This window comes from Panulirus ornatus, chromosome 48 (genome assembly GCF_036320965.1).
Source record: "Panulirus ornatus isolate Po-2019 chromosome 48, ASM3632096v1, whole genome shotgun sequence".
Taxonomy (NCBI): Eukaryota; Metazoa; Arthropoda; class Malacostraca; order Decapoda; family Palinuridae; genus Panulirus; species Panulirus ornatus.
Genome location: NC_092271.1, coordinates 17924857 through 17946866, shown reverse-complemented (window position 1 = coordinate 17946866; position 22010 = coordinate 17924857). Strand labels below are relative to the sequence as shown.

The window sequence follows — 22010 nt, the reverse complement described above, 5'->3', positions numbered from 1 at the left end:
GGGTGTACGCAGTCCTTGCCACATTCAAGGCCAAGAAATCGATGATCAAGACTCACTATCAAACCCCCAGGGACCTCTGTCTGCTCTGCATCGTCAGTCTGGAAGCGCGGATGCTCTTTTGTCAGCGACCCTGTATCGTTGTCAGCACCAGATGGAACACTCGGTAGCTCCCTTAACCCTGTCTGAACATCTTCGTAGTAAAAGTAAAGTTCCATGATGTTCTTTTTTCTCTCATGTGAGCTTAAGAACACTGGTGTCACCAGTCTCCTTCACCTGCTTGTGACAGTAGTCGTATGGTGGACCTAGTGACTGGCGTGTGTTGACGTTACTGTGGTCAGTTGATGACTTAACAAAATAACCCAAGAGGGTTGAGTGTCCCCTTTTCTTTCCCACTGTTTGGTGCACGATTATACAGACCACCACCATCGGACGGAGTGCTGCCACACTCACCCGGAGTAAAGGCCACAACCTCAGGCAGTTCGACTCCACGGCTGTTTGATGATAATCATATCCTACTCCAGTATGGCATTAACAAGGAGAGAAAAGAGAAGGAAGGAGATTAATATAATCGCCCTCACGGCATAAATGTTCCCTCTGCTTGCAGTGCGCTGCGAGGGGCTTTTCCTCGTCGTCGTGTGCCATGGCTGAATAAGCCTCCTCGGCTCCTTTTGCAGAGTAAACAAGCTTTGATGAATTTAAATGAGTGAGTCACACAATGGGCTCCCTTGTTAGACCTCCTGATGAGCGTTACTATACCAAGCTTGCTGGCCACAGAATCTTTGTATATATTCCCTCCTCTCTCAAATGAAGCCTTTTGAAGGCAGGAAACAATGTTGCTTAAAAGAAATTTATAAGCTTCTTGAAATTAGTACGCTATGTCTAAAGGATCCTGCTGAGGTACCTCCTTTTAAAGACATATCTTTTACGTTTACATTTTCTTATTAATGCTTTTCGTTGGTATTTTTTCTTCTTTGCCAATGTCTAAAGTTCCAGCGTGGGACAAGAGCCCATCAGGAAATACTTTGTCTAAATATCCATGTGGACAATAACCCTGAGCTACCTATACCCATCTACTGCAAGGGAATGGTATGTCCACTAGGAAGAAGAGGCTGGTTCAGTGTACGCATCGCTACCACCTCTACAGTGAGTGATGCCGAGGTCGTCTTGATGGAGGAGAGGCGTGAGAGCCTCCCCTTGTACGCTCATCAACTCAAACGCGACTTGAGGCATGAATGGAGAGAAACGTGACTGAATGAGTGGATGAGGGCGATGAGTAGGAGTGAAATGGCACGCACCCCCGGCCAACTTTCCCAGGGCCCTCTGACCAGCACTGACACATTTGCTTGAGAGATCTTGACCACAATAGCCTTACACACACACACACACACACACACACCTCCCTTCGTTTGTAATTTTCCTTTTATCACTATGACTCTAACTTTGAGTCTCCGAGACTTCACTATGCTCCTCCGTGCGCCATCTGTGAGGCAAATATGAGGCTTTCATGAGAATGAGTCGAAATCGCATTATCTCATTAGACCCAACCTTATCCACTGCTGGATTACTGTGGAATAAGTCAGACTCCCTCACTGGTTCATCTCCTAAGGTACCACGGAATGAGACCATCCTTTCTTGTTCATTCCTGGAGGTACCACGGAATGAGACCATCCTCTCTAGTTCATTCCTGGAGGTACTACGGAATGAGACCATCCTCTCTAGGTCATTCCCTGAGGTGCCATGGATGAAGACCTTCCGCTCTACTTCATTCCCTTGCTGCGAAGTACACCTCACTCGTCGTGTCTTCTCCTCCAGAAGGTTTAAACCTTCCCACGACCGCTTCCTTTCACTTCAGACCGGCAAGACGAGGTCCTGTCCAGCCTCCCTGCGGAACTAGGGGTGTGAGGGTGTCGGTACCTCCTGGAGCCGTGTTTGCAGAGGTCATGGGAGAATATGACATGTCTTGGGCAGTAGTGGAGAGAAAGTGGCTGACTAGAGGACGAAATGAGTGAGAAAAAAGGTGTAAAAAAGGAAATCCCTCGAGACTGTGGTGAAAAATGGTCACTATTCCCGGGAATATAAGAGACCCCTCTTAGATTTCCAGAGGTCCCTAGATCCTGGAAGCATTTCAAGATGGGGTGGAACAGAGTGGAAAAACGATGAGAGGAGGAGGAGGAGGACAAGGGAGAGGGGAAGATGAGAGAAGTTCTGCCAGAGAACGGATGAGAGAGTGCCAAGTTATGAGCACAACACGGTAGTATGGTGGGGCGCTTGCCAGAAACATGCGTGGACCGCTGCCAAGCCGGGACATCGTGTGTGTGTGTGTGTGTGTGTGTGTGTGTGTGTGGTATGAATGTGTCTTCCCACTGTGATTCTGTTTCACGTTCCGCTCATATCTGTCATTCGAAATATATGATATCAGAATTACAATTCTGTTTATTCTAACGCTGGCAAACACGTTACCACAACAAACGTAAGGGCACACAACACGAGCACGTTCGTCAGTGCAAGCAAACACACGTGCACATTAACACTTACACACAGGTAAGCACAGATAAGCACGTATGAAGATAATGCTAATAGCCACGAAAGTGCACTTGGGAACTTATCGTGTTTCATTGTCCTCAGGTTATCAGCAAATACTAGATCACGCACACCACTGTGATCTACTGCAACATATAAGTATATATATATATATATATATATATATATATATATATATATATATATATATATATATATATATATATGTGTGTGTGTGTGTAATGGCGGTTGTAGGATGATGGTAAGATGACATAAGGACCAATGCTCGTGTTGCTGCCATCCGCACAGAAACTACGGGAAGTTAAGCGGGCAAATCATGTGCCCACAGACAGTCCAACACACACATGGAGACAACGCACGAGGGTAATGGTCGAAGTAACACTTACAGACAGATCAGAGACAAGTGATAGTACGGGTCGTTCATGAGACACCCGTACATCCATACAAACTACCACCACTACAACCATTACTACCACCACTACTACTACTACAACCATTACTACCACCACTACCACCATCATTACCCTCGCAGCGAACAATGGCACCAAGACAGCCACAGCAGGCTGCTTGCATCTCCCCTAAATTGCGAGGGATGACAGTCTGCCGCTTATAATGGCCCGCGCGACCAGCTCCAACACCACCCTCCGCTCTGTGTGTGTGTGTGTGTCTGTGTGTGAGAGTGTGTGTGTGTGTGTGTCTGAGTGTGTCTATGTGGATGTAAGTTTACTTGTTTGTTTGAACTTATGCCTATTTGTATGTTTGTGATTGTATGTGTTGATATATATATATATATATATATATATATATATATATATATATATATATATATATATATATGTATATGTATTTCCTTTCTAATTTTGCACCATTGATTCACTAGTGGTAGCACTCAGCAAATTATTCTGGTCGTTTCTGAGTGTCACTAAGCAGACACTGATGGCATTGGCGCCTGGCACAGACTGAGTCTCTCTCTCTCTCTCTCTCTCTCTCTCTCTCTCTCTCTCTCTCTCTCTCTCTCTCTCTCTCTCTCTTAAAATAAAATCATTGCCTTTGGTGGCATCTCAGACCACTGCCAAGTTGTTGGTCGGTGAAGCACCATTTTTAAATGCTCACAGGTGCGGAGAACAGGCCTTTTGACATACTCCCACCACCTCCCTTCACTCGGCCTCCTGACGAAGGAAGGCAAATGGGGTCATACCGTGGGGTTGGGTGTGGGTTGCTTATCACGTCACACTGCCAAGCTATGGAAGTTATGACGTCATGATGATGTCAATCGATGGGGGTTTTATGACGTCATACAATTTCTCAACACACATATCGACGTTAGCGTTTGCGCAGGAGCGTTCTACCGTCCGCCCTCTCTGTCACGCCTTATGACGGAGTCTAGAACGTGAACAAATCTGATTAGTTCTGAAAAAGTATTCTTCTTTTTCTCTCCAGCAGCGAGGCATATATATATATATATATATATATATATATATATATATATATATATATATATATATATTTTTTTTTTTTTTTTTTTTCTTTTAAACTATTCGCCATTTCCCGCGTTAGCGAGGTAGCATTAAGAACAGAGGACTGGGCCTTTGAGGGAATACCCTCACCTGGCCCAATTCTCTGTTCCTTCTTTTGGAAAATTAGAAAAAAAAAAAAACGAGAGGGGAGGATTTCCAGCCCCCCGCTCCCTCCCCTTTTAGTCGCCTTCTACGACACGCAGGGAATACGTGGGAAGTATTCTTAATCCCCTATCCCCAGGGATAAAATATATAAATATATATATATATATATATATATATATATATATATATATATATATATATATATATATATATATATATATATATATATATTTATCAAGATGAGGTGTGTGTGTGTGTCCATAGCCTACCAACTAACTGGAGTTCCGCTGGAATGAGACCACAGGGAGAGGCAGCCAGCGGCGTGTTGGCTGGCTCGCCTAACTTACCCAGACTCAACCAAATACCTCACGTAACACAAGGTCTCTTGCTGGCCACACTGGAGAATGCGTGGTGCGTGCGTGTGTGTGTGTGTGTGTGTGTGTGTGTGTGTGTATGTGTGTGTTTAGGGAAGCGGTAGGTCTGGCACGCCAATGCCTTCACCATGACTGTATCTCTCTCCCTCCCTCCTCTCCTTCTGTCTGTCTCACTCCCTCCCTCCTCCTTCTCTCTCTATTCTCTCTCTCTCTCTCTCTCTCTCTCTCTCTCTCTCTCTCTCTCTCTCTCTCTCTCTCTCTCTCTCCCACCACTCAAACGGGTAACGCATCATCACTGCCTGGTCCATACGTATTGTGAACATGGGATCCCGTTCATGTGGCCATGATTTGACAACCCTCCGCTGAAAACACAGACCCAACCAGGGCATTTCTATGAGCCAACACGACTCTGAAAATCTTCCGATCCCTTTCGCCTAACGCGGTCGGAGACTGGAAGTGTTTTTGGTTCGGTACCAATTATCAACTTTTCTGGGAATGAGTCGAAAAAAAGGTTTTGCCAGGAATCCACACATCCTCAGACCTACTGGCTGGAAACAGGATCCAGCAGTAGCGTGGGCAAACTCAGGGGAGAGGGCTCTCTCGCTTTGGAAAATGGCAGGTATTTTTGGCCGGGGAAATGGGGTGTATTATTTTTCAAGTGAGACTGAGATTCGTTTAAATTACTCGTCTATTTGTTTAAATAGAGAGCAAGAGAGAGAGGAAGGGAGGGAGGAAGAGAGAGAGAGAGAGAGAGAGAGAGAGAGAGAGAGAGAGAGAGAGAAGTAGGTGGAGGAGAGAGGAAAAGTAGGTGGAGGAGAGAGGAAAAGTAGGTGGAGGAGAGAGAAAAGGAGGAGGAGGAGGAGGAGAAGGAGGAGGAGTTGGAGGAAAGAGTGAGAGAGAAGGAGGAAGCGGGAGGAGGAGGAGGAGGAGATGATGGAAGAGAGAGAGAGAGAGAGAGAGAGAGAGAGAGAGAGAGAGAGAGAGAGAGAGAGAGAGAGAGAGAGAGAATCTCATAACATCCGCTTATCATCTGATCTAATGAAATCATCCACAGCTGGAGCAGGGAAGGCGAAGGCTGAGCAGCGCAAACACCATAAACAATACCTTCAACAACATACACATCAGACGATCTACTGCCACGGACGTTGAAGCCTCCGCGCAGCGTCGAACCTTCTTTCACTTATACAGTGTTCATAGACGAGACGACTTAAATAGAGTTGATGAACATGGAATGAAATCTAGATATGGTATTAGGCAGTGGCGTCAGTTCCAATCTGGCACTTGGGTTAGCAAGAGGCTGAGCGTGGGACTTTACTGGGAATGACCGAATGAAGCAACGGAGACAGAAAACTAATGATAAGGAAGAAGAATGATGAAGGAATCAAGCAGAGTCCTCTTCGTTTTTGTGGGCGCGTGTGGATGAAGGCATCTGAGAAATAGAGAAGTGGAGAAATATCGTGAACCATTGAAACGAAAAAAGACTCCTTGCTGTTGAAGCGTCGTTGGGGAACCACGTGTGCTCTCGCTTCTCATGACTGTCCGGTTTCATGACTGGTCGGCATGGAAATCCCTTCCCATCTAAGAGAAGCCCTTTATTTTCTCCTGGTGGGCAAATGGATGAATGATCTATTAGCACAAGAGTCATCATATATGGATACTCACGAGGACACGAGACATTTGCTCTGATGTACTAGAGATGTTAGTGAGGACACCAGACATCTGTGTTGATGTACTAGAGATGTTAGTGAGGACACCAGACATCTGTGTTGATGTACTAGAGATGTTAGTGAGGACACCAGACATCTGTGTTGATGTACTAGAGATGTTATTGAGGACACCAGACATCTGTGTTGATGTACTAGAGATGTTAGTGAGGACACCAGACATCTGTGTTGATGTACTAGAGATGTTAGTGAGGACACCAGACATCTGTTCTGATGTACTAGAGATGTTAGTGAGGACACCAGACATCTGTTTTGATGCTTGGCGAGTGCTGGGTATCGTCTTCGTCTTTTATGCCACAGGATTTTGAGAGGCGGACGTGAATGGTGATGACCGATCGCTGCTTCTCAGTCTGATTATATATATCCACAAGTAGATGGAAGGTAGCAGATCGTCAGCATCGGGCCACCAATGCCTCTTCCCCACACTTAGATATAAGATTAAGAAACCCGTGTCTTAACTTTATCAGGTGTCTATTGTCTGCCATCTGCAAGGCCGAGGGAGATCCCAAACCCCTGAGTAACTCTTTGATTGGACCCTTTGTCCTTCGTCTACCTACCCACCTTCTCAATGTAAGGAACCTAAACATTCTCCAGACGTCCCTGGAGGAGGTGACAAACATTCCACCTTGCTCGAGGAAACAGGTAGCATCAGTGTTGTTAGAGATATACACACACACTCCACGACTAATAGTCGGGAGATACGCAAGGAAAGTGGCGGCGGATGGCAGTGACGCCTGTGTTCATTCTGCGTATTGCGGCCAGAGACATCATGCCGTCACTCAGCGCACGAGACGGACGTCAGGTGATGGACACGATGAATCACTGCTCGAAACTTGAGGCATGTGTGTGTGTGTGTGTGTGTGTGTGTGTGTGTGTGGGAGGCTTCCCTGTATGACGCAGTCCTATGTCTGTTACTACAGACATACACTTGGCTGATCGTGAGACATGGCGCTCCCTTTACTGACTCCTTGAGGGGCACTGGAGAACCAAAAGTTACGAAGCTCTGAAGCCTGTACGGCTGTGAGGCTTCTGCCACTGTGGCTGAGCCTCCCTTACCTGCTGGTGGTCATCAAGAAGAAACGGCGCGATGCCCTTGGCCGAATGACGAGACGCTTCTTACGAGTGACATCAGATCGCTCTTGGGATGAATCATGGCAAAGTTGCTTTAAGATTGAAATCTACCTACGTCGTATTTGAGGGTGGAAACTACAGATGAAATGACGATGCGATGTTTCTTGCATTACGATGAATTTGAATTGACGTTTGAGTTCCCAGGGTGTACGGCAGTAGATCTCGACTACCTCAGTATGCTAAGGTGAACAAGGCAGTGGAAAAAGAATACTTCCTGGTCTCAGACTGGTTGCATAAACAGACGAGACGGGAACCTCCAGAAACCCATATGTCGAAGTAACGTTAGTAAGTCTCAAAAGCTTGATAAAAGAAGCAAAACTTTCACCCTAACTTTTGTTTTACCTTTCGTTGATTATGACACATTACTGACCCAAAGTGAAATGGCTTTCTTTTCATACGTACGAACGTCTGTAAAAACGTGCCTCCTCCTTACCTTAAGAAATGGCATCTGATAGAAAGGTCTACTGTGTTCTTCCTCTCCCCACCTTCTGTTGAACCCACTCGACCAACAGGAGTTTCAAGTGTGTGGTGTGAACACGACCCACACGGCCGCCCCAGTAGGGGAAATCAATGGGATTCTCACCCTCTCGGGGGATGATCACTCGATAATACTTATTCTTTTTTTACGAGCCATCCATAAGTCAGTTCATCCGTAAGACATAAGGGCAAAGATCAATACAGTTTAAATTTGTGTATTTTCGATCACTAGATCACAGGTCATTATTTTCTTACACTATCGCTCCTCCTCTTCGTATCACAGGAGATTTTCGCTCGAATCTTGAATAACTGTGGGGGTCTACACTAGGAGCTTGGTACTCACCACAACAGTCTCTCTCTACGAGGTCAGGTCACATTAGATATATCAACTGAAAACCATCCTTGTATCCTCAAGGGGATGACCTTTGGCGAAGTCGTCTCCGTTGAGAGATGCGAGACACTCAGTACAACAGTAAGATCTGTTTTCTTTCTGCCTTTCTATTTCCTATCTTTTCTACCCATACTTCTTGTGGATTTCTCTCCCTCTCATAATGTTCCATTTTTTTTAGGCCTACGTCACCAACCGCTGCTCTATATAGCTGACCCGCAGCCCCCCTGCGTCTACGTTACAATATTCCACATCGACGTAGCCCTACCATCACATTTGTAACCCCGTACGTCAGTCACACACGCCCCTAGAGAAGAGCGACGGTGTCAGGTCAGCACGGTGGGGGCCACCTCGAGAATCAGATAAAGGCCCCTTTCCCCTCCCTCTCTTCCATTGGTCGTGTGGAGTCAGCATAACACGGGCGGCTGATGACGACAGAGACGGTGAGGGAGGAGGCCCGTCTGTGTCCTTAGATGATCGCGTTCTCCTCCCTCTCAGTGACAGGCTAGGTTGGTGTGTATGCGTGTGTGTGTGTGTGTGTGTGTGTGTGTGGTAGGTTGTTTCTGTCACTCAGAGTGAGACGTTATCGTACGTTCTCCCTCACGTTCTTCAATCTTGGTCAGGCTTGTGTTTTGGCTCAATATGATCAGATCTCTTTATTTGCTTTGTCTATTTAGATCCTGTAGAGGATTTCATGGGAGGATAGGAGGGGGGGGGGGAGGGAGGGGTTCTATTTAGATCCTGTAATGTAGAGGATTTCATGAGGGAAGGGATGAGGAGGTGGGGTGGCAGAGTTCAGGCAACCCTCGAAGCATGTGTTCTGAGCCGTTGAACATGAACATGATGCTGAATGATGATGAACGTGGTGATGAGTTTTGATGAACATGATGATCAGTGGCAGTGAACATGATGGTGAGTGGTAGTGAGTATGATAGTGAGTGACTATGGACAAGATAATGGGCTAGTGAACATTATGGTGAAGGACAGTGAACATGATGGTGAGTGGCAGTGAGTATGATAGTGAGTGACTATGGACAAGATAATGGGCTAGTGAACATTATGGTGAAGGACAGTGAACATGAGGAGAGTGATGGACATGGTGGTTAGTGATAGTAAACATGATCATGAGTGATGGTTAATATAATGTTGCGTAATGCACAAAGCAAAGCTGTAATTTGGCCATTTCTAACTAACCTTTATGGGGGGGGGGGTCAAAGGTTACAAAAAAAATAGTGATGTATTTTTTTTTCGCTATGTCTTGGCCACATTTCAGCTAAAGCTCATAAAACTTGAGACACAGAGATGGGTTAACACAGTCTACACAACGCCTGTGACAGGTTTGTGACTTGACCGTTGTCAACCTTCTCTTAAGGGTCGAACGTCATCAAAAAACTGATTTTTATGGCCAGTAATCCTATTCATTCCAGCCGTTGTCAATGAAACGTAATAAAAAGAGATACTTTTCACCACCTCTTATACGATCATTAAAATACACAGAGGGACGCACTACATTGTCTCGCTAGTATTAGCCATTTAGTTATGCCTGTGTCTGTGGCCATCTGTCTAGTCTGTGTCTGTGGCCGGCTGTCTAGTTCCGTGGCGGCATCGCAAAGTCGAACCTCTTCGTGGCTGCATCGCAAAGTCGAACCTCTTCGTGGCTGCATCGCAAAGTCGACCATGAGGGTGACGGTTGTGGCAAAAACATTTTTCAGTCATCGTGGTCGTGTGGTTAGGTCCCCCTGACGTATATTGCCTGGTCGTTATGAACACTTTGAAGAGTATATGTGTGTGTGTGGAACACCTTCCCTCTCGTTTTCTTTCTCGATTATTCAAAAAAGAGAAATATGTAAAAGAAGAAGAAGAAGAAGGACGGAGGAGGAGGAGGAGGAGGAGGAAGGTAATATCCCGTCGTCCATTGTGGTCGGACGTCTTTAAGAGTATATTTTAAGGCAGCCTTTTTCTCGGGGTAACCAGCCTGCCTCTCCCAGTGGGTCTTTGTCCGTACCGGAGATTGTCGGAGATTAATCGCTACTTCCGCTCGCCTCTTCTCATTTTCTTCGCCAGTTTATACCCAGGGCAGTTGCAGCGACTTCCCCCCCCCTCTTCCGAAGCTGCTTGTGAAAGGCACACAGGATCTGCCGGGGAGAAAGTCGTCTACAAGTTTTGGTTTCCTGTAATTTTCCACCGCACAAGATGTCTCGTTTTCTTCTATATTTCTTCCCTTTTTCATATCATTAGGCAAATATATATATATATATATATATATATATATATATATATATATATGTATATGAGAGAGAGAGAGAGAGAGAGAGAGAGAGAGAGAGAGAGAGAGAGAGAGAGAGAGAGTTTTTCTTTTTCGGTCGAGTTTCTTTTCAAGAGTTAACTTCTCGTAGCGACACCGCTGTTCCCATTTGGTTCTCGGGTGCCCCCCCCCCCCACACACACACAAAAAATATGTTTTTGCGCACACAAATCTTGAGGAAATGTCTTCCAGAGATTTCCGATCCATCATCTAAAATCTCTGTTTTCCTCACTGTATCTCCACTACGTCAGTGGACATTTTGTAACAGGTTCCATCAGCACTGTTGTCATGTGGAAATTTTTTTGCAAACTCCTCCTTCAAAACATGGACGAGCTGTACACCTGTCTTTTTGTAAAGTGTTCTGAAGAGGAATGTTGGATACTTAAACACCTGCACACACTCACCACACTGGCGATGACACATGTGTACGCCCATAATGGCCCAGACATCTGCATAGATACTCTGGCATTAACCTAGACACCTGCATAGTCGCAATGGTCTTCATCCATACACCTGCAGACTCAAAGTGGCAGTGACCCAGGCACCTGCAGACTTACATTCTTCGTGAACCAGACATCTGCACCCTCATATTGGCACTAACCCAGACACTGGCATATTTGTATTCTCCCTGACCAAGACATCTCCACGATAAAACCCTCACTAACTCAGACACCTGCATATCCATACTCTCCCTGACCAAGACACCTGCACATTTACACTCTCCCTGACCTACACACCTGTACTCTCTCCCTGATGCAGACACCTTCATATCTACACTCTCACTGACCCAGACACCTGCATACTTACACTCTCCCTGACCAAGACATCTGCACACTTACGCTCTCCTTGACTTAGACATCTGCACACTCACGCACCCTGGGCCAGACACCTGCGCACTCACACTGACACACATACTCAGACTGGCATATACGTATATGCTTTCCTCCAGAAAAAATCCAGTCAGAATTTTTTTCTCCCATTGGTCATGGAAACTCATGCTGAGGTCATGGAAACTCATGCTGAAGTCATGGAAACTCATGCTAAAGTTATGGAAACTCATGCTGAGGTCATGGAAACTCATGCTGAAGTCATGGAAGCTCATACTGAGGTCAGGAAAGCTCATGCTAAGGTCATGGAAGCTCATGCTAAGGTCATGTTAACTCATGGCAAGGTCAGGGAAGCTCGTGCTAAGGCCATGGAAGCTCATGGCAAGGTCATGGGAGCTCAGGGCTCGGGAGAAATAGCACAATCATTCATCAGCCGCTGAGAAACGATTCCAGAAAATCTCAGGAATATGTAAAAAAAGGATGAGACTGCACGAGCCAGTCTCTCATTAATCACCAGCGCGAGATGAGGCGCTGTAACGAAGATGAGACCTGTGGACTCCGGGAGGTGAGCGGGTTCTGCCAGGACACTGCAGCGAGGCAGGTGCTGTCCCACTGGTTCTCTGACCCTCTGATCGACTGGCTGTTTGACTGACTGCCGGTCTCGATGGCTGTTTGATCCCCTGTTTGACTGACTGTCAGTCTCGATGGCTGTTTGATCCCCTGTTTGACTGGCAGTCTGTCTCGATGGCTGTTTGATCCCCTGTTTGACTGACTGTCAGTCTCGATGGCTGTTTGATCCCTTGTTTGACTGACTGGCAGTCTCGATGGCTGTTTGATTCCCTTTTTGACTGACTGTCTGACTGGCCAGCTGCCTGGCCCTCTGTCTAAATGGCTGTCTAATCCTACGTCTGACTGGCTCTCTAACACTCTGTCTGACTGGCTATCTAACTGCCTGCCTGACTGTTTTACTGGCTGGTGGCTGGATGGCAGTTTATCTCGCCATCTGGGTGATTGGTTAGTTGTTATTCTGGCTGGGTAACCGATTGACTGAGAACCATCCCACTATCAGCTAGAGGGCAGCTGAGAACCATCCCACTATCAGCTAGAGGGCAGCTGAGAACCATCCCACTATCAGCTAGAGGGCAGCTGAGAACCATCCCACTATCAGCTAGAGGGCAGCTGAGAACCATCCCACTATCAGCTAGAGGGCAGCTGAGAACCATCCCACTACCAGCTAGAGGGCAGCTGAGAACCATCCCACTATCAGCTAGAGGGCAGCTGAGAACCATCCCACTATCAGCTAGAGGGCAGCTGAGAACCATCCCACTATCAGCTAGAGGGCAGCTGAGAACCATCCCACTATCAGCTAGAGGGCAGCTGAGAACCATCCCACTATCAGCTAGAGGGCAGCTGAGAACCATCCCACTATCAGCTAGAGGGCAGCTGAGAACCATCCCACTATCAGCTAGAGGGCAGCTGAGAACCATCCCACTATCAGCTAGAGGGCAGCTGAGAACCATCCCACTATCAGCTAGAGGGCAGCTGAGAACCATCCCACTATCAGCTAGAGGGCAGCTGAGAACCATCCCACTATCAGCTAGAGGGCAGCTGAGAACCATCCCACTATCAGCTAGAGGGCAGCTGAGAACCATCCCACTATCAGCTAGAGGGCAGCTGAGAACCATCCCACTATCAGCTAGAGGGCAGCTGAGAACCATCCCACTATCAGCTAGAGGGCAGCTGAGAACCATCCCACTATCAGCTAGAGGGCAGCTGAGAACCATCCCACTATCAGCTAGAGGGCAGCTGAGAACCATCCCACTATCAGCTAGAGGGCAGCTGAGAACCATCCCACTATCAGCTAGAGGGCAGCTGAGAACCATCCCACTATCAGCTAGAGGGCAGCTGAGAACCATCCCACTATCAGCTAGAGGGCAGCTGAGAACCATCCCACTATCAGCTAGAGGGCAGCTGAGAACCATCCCACTATCAGCTAGAGGGCAGCTGAGAACCATCCCACTATCAGCTAGAGGGCAGCTGAGAACCATCCCACTATCAGCTAGAGGGCAGCTGAGAACCATCCCACTATCAGCTAGAGGGCAGCTGAGAACCATCCCACTATCAGCTAGAGGGCAGCTGAGAACCATCCCACTATCAGCTAGAGGGCAGCTGAGAACCATCCCACTATCAGCTAGAGGGCAGCTGAGAACCATCCCACTATCAGCTAGAGGGCAGCTGAGAACCATCCCACTATCAGCTAGAGGGCAGCTGAGAACCATCCCACTATCAGCTAGAGGGCAGCTGAGAACCATCCCACTATCAGCTAGAGGGCAGCTGAGAACCATCCCACTATCAGCTAGAGGGCAGCTGAGAACCATCCCACTATCAGCTAGAGGGCAGCTGAGAACCATCCCACTATCAGCTAGAGGGCAGCTGAGAACCATCCCACTATCAGCTAGAGGGCAGCTGAGAACCATCCCACTATCAGCTAGAGGGCAGCTGAGAACCATCCCACTATCAGCTAGAGGGCAGCTGAGAACCATCCCACTATCAGCTAGAGGGCAGCTGAGAACCATCCCACTATCAGCTAGAGGGCAGCTGAGAACCATCCCACTATCAGCTAGAGGGCAGCTGAGAACCATCCCACTATCAGCTAGAGGGCAGCTGAGAACCATCCCACTATCAGCTAGAGGGCAGCTGAGAACCATCCCACTATCAGCTAGAGGGCAGCTGAGAACCATCCCACTATCAGCTAGAGGGCAGCTGAGAACCATCCCACTATCAGCTAGAGGGCAGCTGAGAACCATCCCACTATCAGCTAGAGGGCAGCTGAGAACCATCCCACTATCAGCTAGAGGGCAGCTGAGAACCATCCCACTATCAGCTAGAGGGCAGCTGAGAACCATCCCACTATCAGCTAGAGGGCAGCTGAGAACCATCCCACTATCAGCTAGAGGGCAGCTGAGAACCATCCCACTATCAGCTAGAGGGCAGCTGAGAACCATCCCACTATCAGCTAGAGGGCAGCTGAGAACCATCCCACTATCAGCTAGAGGGCAGCTGAGAACCATCCCACTATCAGCTAGAGGGCAGCTGAGAACCATCCCACTATCAGCTAGAGGGCAGCTGAGAACCATCCCACTATCAGCTAGAGGGCAGCTGAGAACCATCCCACTATCAGCTAGAGGGCAGCTGAGAACCATCCCACTATCAGCTAGAGGGCAGCTGAGAACCATCCCACTATCAGCTAGAGGGCAGCTGAGAACCATCCCACTATCAGCTAGAGGGCAGCTGAGAACCATCCCACTATCAGCTAGAGGGCAGCTGAGAACCATCCCACTATCAGCTAGAGGGCAGCTGAGAACCATCCCACTATCAGCTAGAGGGCAGCTGAGAACCATCCCACTATCAGCTAGAGGGCAGCTGAGAACCATCCCACTATCAGCTAGAGGGCAGCTGAGAACCATCCCACTATCAGCTAGAGGGCAGCTGAGAACCATCCCACTATCAGCTAGAGGGCAGCTGAGAACCATCCCACTATCAGCTAGAGGGCAGCTGAGAACCATCCCACTATCAGCTAGAGGGCAGCTGAGAACCATCCCACTATCAGCTAGAGGGCAGCTGAGAACCATCCCACTATCAGCTAGAGGGCAGCTGAGAACCATCCCACTATCAGCTAGAGGGCAGCTGAGAACCATCCCACTATCAGCTAGAGGGCAGCTGAGAACCATCCCACTATCAGCTAGAGGGCAGCTGAGAACCATCCCACTATCAGCTAGAGGGCAGCTGAGAACCATCCCACTATCAGCTAGAGGGCAGCTGAGAACCATCCCACTATCAGCTAGAGGGCAGCTGAGAACCATCCCACTATCAGCTAGAGGGCAGCTGAGAACCATCCCACTATCAGCTAGAGGGCAGCTGAGAACCATCCCACTATCAGCTAGAGGGCAGCTGAGAACCATCCCACTATCAGCTAGAGGGCAGCTGAGAACCATCCCACTATCAGCTAGAGGGCAGCTGAGAACCATCCCACTATCAGCTAGAGGGCAGCTGAGAACCATCCCACTATCAGCTAGAGGGCAGCTGAGAACCATCCCACTATCAGCTAGAGGGCAGCTGAGAACCATCCCACTATCAGCTAGAGGGCAGCTGAGAACCATCCCACTATCAGCTAGAGGGCAGCTGAGAACCATCCCACTATCAGCTAGAGGGCAGCTGAGAACCATCCCACTATCAGCTAGAGGGCAGCTGAGAACCATCCCACTATCAGCTAGAGGGCAGCTGAGAACCATCCCACTATCAGCTAGAGGGCAGCTGAGAACCATCCCACTATCAGCTAGAGGGCAGCTGAGAACCATCCCACTATCAGCTAGAGGGCAGCTGAGAACCATCCCACTATCAGCTAGAGGGCAGCTGAGAACCATCCCACTATCAGCTAGAGGGCAGCTGAGAACCATCCCACTATCAGCTAGAGGGCAGCTGAGAACCATCCCACTATCAGCTAGAGGGCAGCTGAGAACCATCCCACTATCAGCTAGAGGGCAGCTGAGAACCATCCCACTATCAGCTAGAGGGCAGCTGAGAACCATCCCACTATCAGCTAGAGGGCAGCTGAGAACCATCCCACTATCAGCTAGAGGGCAGCTGAGAACCATCCCACTATCAGCTAGAGGGCAGCTGAGAACCATCCCACTATCAGCTAGAGGGCAGCTGAGAACCATCCCACTATCAGCTAGAGGGCAGCTGAGAACCATCCCACTATCAGCTAGAGGGCAGCTGAGAACCATCCCACTATCAGCTAGAGGGCAGCTGAGAACCATCCCACTATCAGCTAGAGGGCAGCTGAGAACCATCCCACTACCAGCTAGAGGGCAGCTGAGAACCATCCCACTATCAGCTAGAGGGCAGCTGAGAACCATCCCACTATCAGCTAGAGGGCAGCTGAGAACCATCCCACTATCAGCTAGAGGGCAGCTGAGAACCATCCCACTATCAGCTAGAGGGCAGCTGAGAACCATCCCACTATCAGCTAGAGGGCAGCTGAGAACCATCCCACTATCAGCTAGAGGGCAGCTGAGAACCATCCCACTATCAGCTAGAGGGCAGCTGAGAACCATCCCACTATCAGCTAGAGGGCAGCTGAGAACCATCCCACTATCAGCTAGAGGGCAGCTGAGAACCATCCCACTATCAGCTAGAGGGCAGCTGAGAACCATCCCACTATCAGCTAGAGGGCAGCTGAGAACCATCCCACTATCAGCTAGAGGGCAGCTGAGAACCATCCCACTATCAGCTAGAGGGCAGCTGAGAACCATCCCACTATCAGCTAGAGGGCAGCTGAGAACCATCCCACTATCAGCTAGAGGGCAGCTGAGAACCATCCCACTATCAGCTAGAGGGCAGCTGAGAACCATCCCACTATCAGCTAGAGGGCAGCTGAGAACCATCCCACTACCAGCTAGAGGGCAGCTGAGAACCATCCCACTATCAGCTAGAGGGCAGCTGAGAACCATCCCACTATCAGCTAGAGGGCAGCTGAGAACCATCCCACTATCAGCTAGAGGGCAGCTGAGAACCATCCCACTATCAGCTAGAGGGCAGCTGAGAACCATCCCACTATCAGCTAGAGGGCAGCTGAGAACCATCCCACTATCAGCTAGAGGGCAGCTGAGAACCATCCCACTATCAGCTAGAGGGCAGCTGAGAACCATCCCACTATCAGCTAGAGGGCAGCTGAGAACCATCCCACTATCAGCTAGAGGGCAGCTGAGAACCATCCCACTATCAGCTAGAGGGCAGCTCAGAACCATCCCACTACCAGCTAGAGGGCAGCTGAGAACCATCCCACTATCAGCTAGAGGGCAGCTGAGAACCATCCCACTATCAGCTAGAGGGCAGCTGAGAACCATCCCACTATCAGCTAAAGGGCAGCTGAGAACCATCCCACTATCAGCTAGAGGGCAGCTGAGAACCATCCCACTATCAGCTAGAGGGCAGCTGAGAACCATCCCACTATCAGCTAGAGGGCAGCTGAGAGCCACTTCATCAGCAACTCCAAGGCAACTGAGAACGATTGCATTACCAACCAGAAGGACCAGCAACCAAGTGAACGTTGAGATCATTAAATCGTAGTCTTCTTCCACCCAGATTGGATGGATGGCGTTTCAGATATTGAGTCTGGTATTTTCATCTGAATATAAAAGGTGATGATCTATTCCCCTAGCGCCACTTGAGGACGTGATGGTGCTTACTGGTTCAGAGCGGCAGCAGGAGTTGTGGACAGGGATTGGTCGGGTTAGTGGTGCGCGCCCTCCACCCTCCACGCACGCACACACACACACACACACACACACACACACACACACACACATTAAGAGAACAAAACACACGAACAAATCTAGATTTCGAATGCGTTTACTGATGCAGATTTCTCGTATCCAAATCCGAGCCACAACTAGAAGACTCGTCCTTCTTTGACCCTTACTCTTCACTCTCCCTCTCTTCCTCTTTCTCCTCCTCCTCCTCCTCCACTACAGGCCAACCCACCCAGGGAAAATAGTTCCGCCATTAAGCCCACTAAACGCCCGTTCTGAAATAACATAAAACATCACAATCCTCTTTCCCCCTACCCACTCCCACCACCCACCTCCTCGCTCACATAATCCAGCTCAAGCCAGAATAAGAAGCGAAAATGCGATTTCTCTTTAGCCTCCCGTCCTCCTGGCTGCCCTCCCCCATCCCCCTTCCCAACCTCTCGACCTTCCCCCCCTTCCTCCTTAACCACCCTTAGACCTCCGCCTACCCCTTGGCCTTCCTTGGCCTCCAACATCAGCCTCCCTTATTCTCCTCCCCTTCCCTTCTTCTCTCCAGGCCAGCCAACAACACGCAAGTTAGCGTCCCCTTGAAGGCCAAATTATAGGTAGCGTGCGTCTAATGGTGGTTCATTACTCGGCCAGATTACTCGACCTATGACGACTCTGAGGCGTGGACCTCACGGGGGAGGCATATTACCACCACCAGACGCGATCTGATCTAAGATATACTATGATTATAACACGTGGACCGGATTGCGATATGTTACGATCCCCCACGTGCGTTCTGTTACATATGATCACGCGACGTATTCATTTGATATTTATGATGTGGGTGTATGATCCTAATGTTAAATAGCTGTGACATTATCGAATGGGCATGTCATAATAAGACATTTCCTTTCTTGGAATCATCAGAATTATCATCAAATGTGGCCTACACAAGACGACCTACTGATGATTATGTGACTTGTTTTTATATAAGATAATCATACAATGTAACCCTGATTTCGTTGTAATGTATGAATGAAATTACTAGATGTAGCGACACCAATACTGAAATTGACTTCCCTCTATGTTAGAGCTTCCAGTCATGCATAGAAGTCCTCGGTGAGGCCAGAGCTTGAATGAAACATGTAAAAGAATGAGTAAAAGAAATAGAGAAAATCACATATATATATATATATGCAGGCCATGTAATAACCACTAGACGTGACCTGGTTTGAGTTATGCTATAATTGCCCTCCAGGAACTGCCATGAAACATGCTCTAATCGTAAGATGTGAACTGGTTTAGGAGAGAAACACATGCCTCCGGCTGTGCCATAATTACAATGATCGACTTGGCTTATTAAACCATTTCATGATTACTATACACATGACCTGGTCTTATAAATCCTAGGCGTGGCCTGGTGTTAGTATCACGAGGCGTGACCTGGTCTTGTAAACTACCGAGCGTGACCTAGTTTAGCCGGATTCACAAACAGCATAACTGCTATGGTTTAGGCCTGGCGGTTCTGGTCGCGTGACCCAACACAGCACGCACCCCCTCCTCTGACCTCGTCTGACTCGAACCTTAAGCAGTATACATGACCCATTATCAATAATGATAAGATATCTTCACTTTCCTCTGAGTAATATCGTACCTTCATCCACACTGATAACAGGAGTAAGAGTCTGATTAACACGATGATAACAATACAATCTTTAGTTATGAAATGGAGGGCGAATCATCCCTCCACACATACACGTAAAGTCGTCTCAGCTCCATCCTAGGAAGTCTGGGGACAAGAGGCATCCATAGCCTCCGTGCCCGTGACGGTGTGTGACAGTGCGTGACGGAATGCATGAGTCGGGTCTGTAATATACAAGCGATTGCGGACCACAGCGCCGGGGGAATGCAACGTGCCGTCAGGGTATTAAGAGCACCGATGGCTGTGATAACCCCACCACACGCCACCTTCTCTGCTGATGATGGTGTTGGTGCTGCTGTTCCTGCTGTTGCTACTGCTGCAGTCGTTGCCTCTGTTGCTACTGCTTCTGTTGCTGCTGCTGTTGTAGCCGTTGCTTCTTCCTTGGGGCAACTATTTGTTTTGTGTGTGTGTATATATATATATATATATATATATATATATATATATATATATATATATATATATATATATATATATATATATATATATATGTGTGTGTGTGTGTGTAGAAGCAACGTCAACTGGTCCCAGTGGCTGGAAAGACTCTATTTTACACGACCCCGGAACCTTCACTTAACTCTGCAGGAAGGACATGAAGTCTCATATTTCATCCAGATAAATTACACTGCAGTCTTCCTCTCCCTTCCACACACACACACACACATATCTGAGGCTCTTTCATAATTAGATAACTAGTAGCTATTATGACCTCCCAGTTCTGTAATATCCGTATTGTTTCAGCTGTGTATTTTCAGTCGGAATGGCTGCCTATATTCAATAAACCGTTCACAGTTATCATTATCATTCATTATCAAACACACACACACACACACACACACACACACACACTGTCCGGGTGACACGAAGCTTTAGGTGTGCCACATCGGCCTCACTACCCCTAACATAAGGTGTACCACAGGACACCAATATGGGGCCCCTCTGCTTCTAAGAGAGACGCAATCCACCGCTAGAAGTACGCAGACGACTCAGCCTTTTAGCATCCCCAACTAAAGCAATCCTTCTGACTTCAGTGCCCTTCGGTACTTCATCAACAACGACCTATAGGAGTGGACTAGGGCCAACGACGTCACCATCACTCACACGAGGAGGCCCTGACATCCTCAGGGTAGTTAGAGACTTCAAACATCTTATTGTTACTGTAGATGGCGATAGTTCTGATTGGAGAAGTCATGATTGTACTATCATCCCATCTTCCTCGTACCGTCTGTACCTTCTCCGCTCGCTGGAATCACTAAACGTCCAAGCAATCAGCACAGGAATATCTATACAATTTTCATTTTACTTAAATTCACGTATTCGTCCCTAGCCTGGCCCTCCTCTCTAACAGCTACATAGAGGAACCAGCCGTAAAGAGTGCAGAAAAAGACACCCAGGAGCATCCTGAGCCCATCTTACACCACATACCAAGTGGGCCCTCATCTCGCTGCACCAGTCCACCCTCTCCGACCATCATCACATGCAGCTCACACGGCACTGTGGCTATAAACTGCTCTGTACACATCCACCTGACACACAGAACTCCTCACTCCCCAACGCCCATCCACTCCCGTCCACCTTTCGTCACCACAATCGCCTGGTTTGCAACCACAGCTCGTGTGAAGACAGATATAAGGACAGCCTTATATACCTGCCTTGATGAACATAAACAGTCCATGAAGAGTTGCAATGCTAAGCAAGCAAACAGCTCTGTTTCCTCTTAGTTAAGCTAAGTGCAGCTCTGTTTCCTCTTAGTTAAGCTAAGTGCAGCTCTGTTTCCTCTTAGTTAAGCTAAGTGCAGCTCTGTTTCCTCTTAGTTAAGCTAAGTGCAGCTCTGTTTCCTCTTAGTTAAGCTAAGTGCAGCTCTGTTTCCTCTTAGTTAAGCTAAGTGCAGCTCTGTTTCCTCTTAGTTAAGCTAAGTGCAGCTCTGTTTCCTCTTAGTTAAGCTAAGTGCAGCTCTGTTTCCTCTTAGTTAAGCTAAGTGCAGCTCTGTTTCCTCTTAGTTAAGCTAAGTGCAGCTCTGTTTCCTCTTAGTTAAGCTAAGTGCAGCTCTGTTTCCTCTTATTTAAGCTAAGTGCAGCTCTGTTTCCTCTTAGTTAAGCTAAGTGCAGCTCTGTTTCCTCTTAGTTAAGCTAAGTGCATAACGTATAAACCATGGCATTTTCTCTGTAAACATCCTTTTTTTTTTTTTTCATCTGCCACCCTGGCTGTCTAGGTATACCTTACTCACGTGCTCATCCATAGCGTGGAAATATCCAGCCCCATCTTGATCTTAAGATCTTACATGATTAGTTAACTAGTATCTGTCTTGAACTCTCCCAGTGTCGTAATATCCGTCATTGTGTATTTGCAACCGGATAGCTGCCTAAGTCTAACAAATCATCATATATATATATTTATCTTTTACACACACACACACAGACACAGAGTAACAATTCCCTAAGTATGACGTTTAGTGGCCTATATTCTCCTTCTACAACACACACACACACACACACACACACACACACACACACACACACAGAGGTAAACAATCTGTCGTGACTCGACGCAATTATTTCTTTCTTCGTCTCTCTCTCTCTCTCTCTCTCTCTCTCTCTCTCTCTCTCTCTCTCTCTCT

At 47.8% G+C, this 22010-nt stretch overlaps 1 protein-coding gene across 4 annotated transcripts in view; it reads left to right on the top strand.

Moving 5' to 3' along the window:
- The window catches only part of LOC139764167 (acetylcholinesterase-like), a 207644-nt gene that overhangs the window by 82384 nt on the left and 103250 nt on the right, over positions 1-22010 (top strand). The window lies entirely within an intron of this gene.